We start from the raw sequence: 8,861 nt of genomic DNA, 5'->3' as shown, positions 1-8,861 counted from the left end.
CTACACACATGGACTCATAAGGTGTACTGCAGATTAAAAATTGGAAAAGGCCCCATATTTAAGGCACAAGTTCTAATATCTGAGCTACCTGATAACATACTGGGAATTAATATCTTGAGGGGTCAGACAATCCAAACAGATGCAGGTGTGTTTTCATTTGGTAACTCAGTGCGTTCTTTCTTTGTGTCTGCAGTAAAACCTATCATCAGGGGACATGCCAAGTGAATGCCAGTGTACATTCCTCCGCCCAAACACCCTGTCAATCTTAAGCAGTACCGCATACCTGGAGGACACCAAGAAGCGACTGACACAATACAGGCCTTGCTGGATGTAGGAGCATTTAGGCCTGCAGTGAGCACCTTTAACTCACCTGGTTTTCTTACAGAAAAGATAGATGGAACTTATAGGATGACCATAGATTATCGAGGGTTAAACAAAGTGGCTCCACCTCTTGCAGCTGCTGTCCCAGATATGGTATCACTTGTAAAGACTATTTGTCAAATCGATGGAGAATGGCATGCAGTGTTGGATTTAGCAAACGCATTTTTCTCCATAGCTATTGATGAGGAATTACATGATCAATTTGCTTTTACCTGGGAGAGAACCATATACAGCCACTGTTGTCCCTCTGGGCTATTTACATAGTCCTACAATTTGCCATGGATTGGTAGCCAGTGATCTGGCTATGTTACCAAAACCAGACTGTAAATTTTATCATTATATTGATATCATCATGCTCTCTGGTAATACAGAAGGAAAAGTAAGACAAGACTTGACTAGAGTGCAGGCTCATAAGCAGAAGAGAGGATGGGCCATTAACCCTACAAAGATTCAAGGACAAGCTATGAGTTTCAAATTTCTAGGAATGATTTGGTCTGGGCCCATCAAGAATATTCCACAACCTGTACTAGACTATTGCTGCATTGAAGCCTCCCAAAATTGTGAGAGGCTCAGAGTTTACTCGGTTTACTGGGCTTTTGGAGACCTTTCATTCCTCACTTAGGCCTGATTCTCCAGCCAATCTACAATGTTACTCGGAAAAAGACTGTATTCTTATGGGGACCGGACCAGCAGTTGGCACTAGACACCGCCAAAGAGACTGTAAGAACACATCACTCATTAGGCCCCTTGAAACCAGATCAGCCTTTCATCCTAGATGTGACTGCAACTGAACATGGAATGTCGTGGGGCTTGTGGCAGAAAGGCCCAAATCCGAGGGAATCGGAAGATACCATTGGGATTCTGGTCCAAACAGTTCACTGCTGCACAGAGAAAGTACAGCCCTTTGGAGAAGCAGTTGCTGGTTGCCTATACTGCCTTACAACATGTGAAAGCAACAACAAAGCAGCAGTCAGTGACAGTGAGGACTGACCTACCAATTTCTGGGTGGGTGAGACAAGAAGGTTTTCAAGCTCATACAAGTGTGGCACAAAAACCGATGATACAGAAATGGAACTTGTACTTAAGTAAGAGGGCTAACATCTCATCTCAAGATCCTAGTCAGATATCACAACAACTGGCTGGACACTTGGACTTTGAATTAAAGGTTCCTGAGTTGCCTCCAATGCAAGTGGGAGAATCGCCTTTTAAGGAAGCTCTTCCTTTCATTGAGCTGTCTGATGAAGATGAACCAAATGCTTGGTTTACAGACGGATCAGCCAAAATCACCCCTCAGGGTTAAGTATGGACTACAGCAGCTTTCCAGCCTGGAACTGAAATTGTGATCCATCAAATTGGTCAGGGTGGATCAAGTCAATATGCTGAGTTTCAGGCTGTGTATATGGTGGTGCAAGATATCCCAGGGGATTTGATCATCTATACTGATAGTTGGGCAGTGTTTAAAGGACTGACTACTTGGCTCAGAGCATGGAAACAAGACAACTGGCAAGTAAATGGAAAAGAACTGTGGGGTGGGCCTCAAGTCTGGGAGTTTCTGTGGCAAGAAGGGCACAATCGAATTATTAAAATCGGACATGTCAATGCCCATAGTGGGGATCCTAACAATGATAAAGTTGATGACCTAGCACAAGTGTCTGTTGCTAACCAAGAGAATTACACTATTCTGGAAATCTTTGGAAAATGGGCACAAAGTCAATCTGGACACAGAGGTGCACAAAACACGTGGCAACTGGCCCAGCACAAAGGCATACCACTAACTTAAACTCAGGCAAAATTCATTGTTGCCCAGTGCCCCCTCTGCCAAGAAGCAAAGAAATGGCCCTGAATGACACCCATGCCAGGAAACATTTACAGAGGTCAGCAACCAGAGCAAGTCTGGCAAGTAGACTTCATAGATCCCCTGCCGGGAGAAAAAAGGTGGTATGAAATATTGTGCCACAGCTGTGGACACATGTAGTGGACTTTTGCAAGTTTATGTAACTAAACATGCTGATCAGAAGACAACCTTGAAACTTAAGCCCCGTACACACGTACTGATCGTCAGCCGAACGATCGGCCGTCTTTTGTCCAGGGCTGTCGTGTCTGTTGAAAACTGCAAAAGACTGCACACGAATTTTGTCTGCCAACAACAGCCGACTGCAGAAGTGATGTCATGTGATGGTTAACTTTCCTTGTCTTTTTTCTTTTCGGAGCATGCCCAGTCTTGCTAATCTGCTGTCGGTCGGTCGAAATCTGTACTGACTGGCGAACAATCGGCCGTTCTGGTGACGGCCAACAAATATTTGAAAGTCTGCACGACAGATTCTGTTTGGCCGGAAATGCGCTGTCGGAAGCATCATACTAACAAGCCTACAATCGGCCGATCGGTCGGCGGCAGGATATTTACGGCCGACAATCGGTACGTGTGTACGGGGCTTTATGCAACTGTTGACACAGCATTATGGTGTGCCTCAAGAAATCCAATCAGACAATGGCACACATTTTACGGGACAAGCCGTTAAACAATGGGCGGAGGACCATGGTGTACACTGGGTGTTTCACATCCCCCATCATCCACAAGCAGCAGGTTTGATTGAGAGAATGAATGGTTTTCTTAAAGAGAAAATAAGAAAGCTAACACCCACACACACACACACTCAGCGAGTGGGATAAGGTGTTACAAGAAGCAGTGTACATGTTAAACAACAGATTGGTAGGACAGAGCACTCCTTTGCAGCGAATGTAGGGAAGAGGTGTTGAAAGTGCAGGAGAATGGGTAGTGACTAACTACTAAAGGTCCAACAATTCCCATAACTCAACCCATACCAGTTACAATGCTCCAAGAAGTGGAAGTAGGAGGGGGGTGAGGGGGAATTAAATCCTAGCCCTGATTCTCACATATAAGTAACACTGGCATTTTACAGTTAGATCCCACATGTGATTTGCAGTTCATTCTAGACTCTCAGTTGACTGAATGGTGTGAGTGGGATACAGAAGTGAAAAAAGATGCACTGGGAGAATATTGTGTTACCATAGTACCTTTAGAAATAGGATGTTTGAAAAAAAGGACAACAAATAGGAAAGATAATAATAATACCAAAACATCTGCGGGTACAAGGAAAAATGTATTCTGCCCAATTGGGGACCAAGGTGTGGGTAGCCCCAAGAGTAGCTGAGAGTGGAAGAGTTAAAGGAAGGAAGGGAGAAATTGTGGCCTGGGGACCCGGGTCCCCAGCTTCACTTATAATTGAACTAGAAGACCAACCTATTTATGTTCCTATCCACAAATTGTTGCTGTTGCTATGAGGACATTACTATGGCTTCAGATGATGACCAGCCTTGTTTTCAGTGGAACAGCACAGAAAAAACTTTTTCCATGAGACTCTGAAAGCAACAGCTCATGTTTTTCATGTTAAAAACTGTTGGGTATGTGGGCAAACACCACGTGCTGCACCTGAGGGCATACCATTATATGGACTACCGGTTAATATTAGCTGGTTGCCTTTGGACGATCCATGGAGAATATCAATAGTGAATAGGGCTATGGACAGCTTGACTAATCCTTCATGCAAAAAATATACCATCTAATTTTGTCCCAGAGGAATACTCTATAAAACTATCCTGTAAAGCCACTGGTGTATTGTGTGCACAAAGACCCAATGACTTATTTTCCATAGATATGGGAAATAGTAGCTGTGATTATATAGTAACAGATCACTTGAATAATATCTCTATGGTGCAAGTGATGGGGAGAGGAGAAGTATTTAACTTCAAAGTAGATTGATATCGCATAGGAGAATCTGCATTTAAAAATGACACACACGTGTGTGGCCAAAGATAGTGTCCTTATTAGCTGTGTAAATTTGTCTAAAAATCAAACACGAGCAGATATGTTTTGGCAGTACTGGATTCACCAAACTACTTGTACTCCGTTGCCTTATCAACTCTATTTTATATGTGGTTTGAATGCTTATAAATTGCTACCATCAAATTGGTCAGGGAGCCGCTATATTGCATATATAGTTCCAAAAGTCCGTATTCATTTTAAATAATCCACCTGGGAGGGTAAAGAATTGGAAAAGGAGCATAGGTTCCTCAAATACAAGATATACCCGAGGGGTGGGATGTCACTGAAGGAGATAGATTGGCTATGATTATTCTTCCTCAGTATGGAGTGGCTAGGGCAGTACAAATGATGAGAATATCTAAAATCATTAAATATGTATTCAACAAAACATTTGATAGTATTGATGCTCTTACAGAAGAGGATAGGCAAATGAGATTTGTGGTACTACAAAACAGAGCTGCTCTAGATTTTACTCTGGCTGCCAAAGGAGGGGTATGTGCCTTAATTTGGGATGAGTGTTGCTCCTATATTTCAGATAGTAGTGAAAACATTGAGTCAGAATTAACAAAGGCTCGAAAAGCTGTTAGTAAACTTCATTCTATCGCTAAAAATTGGATATTTCCTTGGCTTGGTCAATTAGGGCAACAAGTGGTTATGTACATTACATGGTTTATTTTAATAGCATTAGGAATTTTTATTATAGTCAAGATTATTTTTGTCTGTATTAGTAAATGTACAACATCGACTATTGAGGCTTTACCTATATGCAAGTCTGAAGATTACGTCTATGACCTAAGTTCCTTGTAAATCAAGGGGTGTAGTACGGGTTAGTATGGGTCTATATTCATAATTGATTTACAGATTACTTGGTATTAGCGGTTATTAACTATGATAGTTAATAAGGTCGTCACTTCTGTGTGTACAGTGCCTTGCGAAAGTATTCGGCCCCCTTGAACTTTGCGACCTTTTGCCACATTTCAGACGTCAAACATTAAGATATAAAACTGTAATTTTTTGTGAAGAATCAACAACAAGTGGGACACAATCATGAAGTGGAACGAAATTTATTGGATATTTCAAACTTTGTTAACAAATAAAAAACTGAAAAATTGGGCGTGCAAAATTATTCAGCCCCTTTACTTTCAGTGCAGCAACCTCTCTCCAGAAGTTTAGTGAGGATCTCTGAATGTAGTAAACGAATGGCGTTAAGCGCCAAAGTACCTGCGCTTATTGGATAAGGTGCAAACGTGTTGTATAATGGGTTAAATATGCAAAAAAGGGGTTGATGGAGAATACGTGAACTATTTTGATTTGAAATATAAAATATAATAAAATCAATAATTATGTATAAATATGCACAGTGTAATGGTGTAAACCAAATAGTTGAGGGAGCTGCAACTCAAATCGTAAAAACGTATGATGGGTATATGATACACACAAGGCTTAGTAAACCTTGTGTGTATCATATACCCAGGATCTCTGAATGATCCAATGTTGACCTAAATGACTAATGATGATAAATATAATCCACCTGTGTGTAATCAAGTCTCTGTATAAATGCACCTGCACTGTGATCGTCTCAAAGGTCTGCTTAAAGCGCAGACAGCATCATGAAGAACAAGGAACACACCAGGCAGGTCCGAGATACTGTTGTGGAGAAGTTTAAAGCCGGATTTGGATACAAAAAGATTTCCCAAGCTTTAAACATCCCAAGGAGCACTGTGCAAGCGATAATATTGAAATGGGAGTATCAGACCACTGCAAATCTACGAAGACCTGGCTGTCCCTCTAAACTTTCAGCTCATACAGGAGAAGACTGATCAGAGATGCAGCCAAGAGGCCCATGATCACTCTGGATGAACTGCAGAGATCTACAGCTGAGGTGGGAGACTCTGTCCATAGGACAACAATCAGTCGTATACTGCACAAATCTGGCCTTTATGGAAGAGTGGCAAGAAGAAAGCCATTTCTTAAAGATATCCATAAAAAGTGTCGTTTAAAGTTTGCCACAAGCCACCTGGGAGACACACCAAACATGTGGAAGAAGGTGCTCTGGTCAGATGAAACCAAAATCGAACTTTTTGGCAACAATGCAAAACGTTATGTTTGGCGTAAAAGCAACACGGCGCATCACCCTGAACACACCATCCCCACTGTCAAACATGGTGGTGGCAGCATCATGGTTTGGGCCTGCTTTTCTTCAGCAGGGACAGGGAAGATGGTTAAAATTGATGGGAAGATGGATGGAGCCAAATACAGGACCATTCTGGAAGAAAACCTGATGGAGTCTGCAAAAGACCTGAGACTGGGACGGAGATTTGTCTTCCAACAAGACAATGATCCAAAACATAAAGCAAAATCTACAATGGAATGGTTCACAAATAAACATTAGTCAAAGTCCAGACCTGAATCCAATCGAGAATCTGTGGAAAGAACTGAAAACTGCTGTTCACAAATGGTCTCCATCCAACCTCACTGAGCTCGAGCTGTTTTGCAAGGAGGAATGGGCAAAAATTTAAGTCTCTCGATGTGCAAAACTGATAGAGACATACCCCAAGCGACTTACAGCTGTAATCGCAGCAAAAGGTGGCGCTACAAAGTATTAACTTAAGGGGGCTGAATAATTTTGCACGCCCAATTTTTCAGTTTTTTATTTGTTAAAAAAGTTTGAAATATCCAATAAATTTTGTTCCACTTCATGATTGTGTCCCACTTGTTGATTCTTCACAAAAAATTACAGTTTTATATCTTTAGGTTTGAAGCCTGAAATGTGGCAAAAGGTCGAAAAGTTCAAGGGGGCCGAATACTTTCGCAAAGCACTGTATGTACAGTTAGGTCCATAAATATTGGGACATCAACAGAATTCTGATCTTTTTGGCTCTATAATGAATTTGAAATGAAACAAACAAGATGTGCTTTAACTGCAGACGTTCAGCTTTAATTTGAGGGTATTTACATCCAAATCAGGTGAAAGGTGTAGAAATTACAACAGTTTGTATATGTGCCTCCCACTTTTTAAGGGACCAAAAGCAATGGGACAATTGGCTGCTCAGCTGTTCCATGGTCAGGTGTGTGTGTGTGTGTTATTCCCTCATTATCCCATTTACAAGGAGCAGATAAAAGGTCCAGAGTTAATTTCAAGTGTGCCATTTGCATTTGGAATCTGTTGCTGTCAACTCTTAATATGAGATCCAAAGAGCTGTCACTATCAGTTAAGCAAGCCATCATTAGGCTGAAAAAAAACAAAACAAACCCATCAGATAGCAAAAACATTATGTGTGGCCAAATCAACTGTTTGGAACATCCTTTAAAAAAAAAAAAAAAAAAAAAAAAAAAAAACGAACAAACCGGTGAGCTGAGCAACACCAAAAGACCCGGAAGACCACAGAAAACAACTGTGGTGGATGACCGAAGAATTCTTTCCCTGGTGAAAAAAACACCCTTCACAACAGTTGGCCAGATCAAGAACACTCTCCAGGAGGTAGGTGTATGTGCGTCAGTCACATTGTCTCGGGACCGTTCACTATTATTTTGTTAGAACTGGATAAAACCAGCTTATTGGTGCCTTTTTCAATTATAAATACATACACGCTTTAGACAATTTTAGAACCTCATCCAAGGCAAAGCATTGTGCTTGGAGCTATAGACTGTCGGTTTCCAGGACTATCTGATGACTTCAGAAGTTGAGGGGTTCCCTGGATTGAATTTGAAGTTGAACTTATCTGTATTATCATCTGTATTACATCTTTAATCAAAGCTAAGTAAATCATTTTATTACTTTTATTACTTCTGTGTGTTCTTAATTATTGTACTTCATCCACAAATCTGAAAGGGTAAATATATTGAACCTGCCAATAAATGAATATATGTAACATGAAAAGTAACCCTTTGTTACACTACATTATTCCTTATAGATGCCAGCAATGGTTCTAATGACAGGACGGACAGCCCTGTCTCGTCCTGTTGCTCATCCTAAACTGTGTTGATAAACTACCGTTTACTAATACCAGTGTTAATTTCGTTAAAAAAATGCTTTGGTCACAGTTTTCGTCAGAAGCATTTTTACAGTGACGAAAATTAAACGAAAAATACAGCACATTTTCGTCCACTGACGAAAAATATGGCAAAAATCAAATCCGTTTTCGTTAACGAATGAAAACAGGACAAAAATGTGAGGCAGGGACGTTAACTAACTTCCGGTTTTCACTGAGCTTTGCCTGCTTCCGCTCCCAGCAAGCAAGCGAATTGAAGAGACTGTGTGCACCATCTGTGACGACTGCCAGAGACCAGAGCAGCACTTTGCATTACAGGCCATCCCTTAGACCACCATCCAGCACTGTGCAGCATTAAAGGCCTAAGGGACTAAAACTAAAATGGCATTTTAGTCAAAAGACTAACTAAATCAAAATTTGATGCAAATATTAACACTGACTAATAATTATGGGACACTAGTCCTCCTCCTATTGACCATAGGCACTATGTAATTTCTTTACTCCCAATGACCACCAAGCCTGAAACATTGTCTACTCTCATACTGATGCTGGGGCAATTTTTACTCACAGTTTGGCTCCTCAAGCCTGAAAGACAGCAAACTGGCCCTTTGTCTTTAGACAGGAGTCTCCAAACTTTCAAAACA

General features: G+C 41.1%; 1 protein-coding gene across 4 annotated transcripts in view; it reads right to left on the bottom strand.

The window, feature by feature from the left end:
• CADPS2 (calcium dependent secretion activator 2) overlaps positions 1-8,861 on the bottom strand; it is a 1,183,693-nt gene that overhangs the window by 910,982 nt on the left and 263,850 nt on the right. The gene's annotated exons all lie outside the window — the stretch shown is intronic.

The sequence above is a fragment of the Pelophylax lessonae genome (assembly GCF_965119305.1).
Source record: "Pelophylax lessonae genome assembly, chromosome: 4".
Taxonomy (NCBI): domain Eukaryota; kingdom Metazoa; phylum Chordata; class Amphibia; order Anura; family Ranidae; genus Pelophylax; species Pelophylax lessonae.
This window is presented reverse-complemented; position numbering and strand designations above follow the sequence as displayed.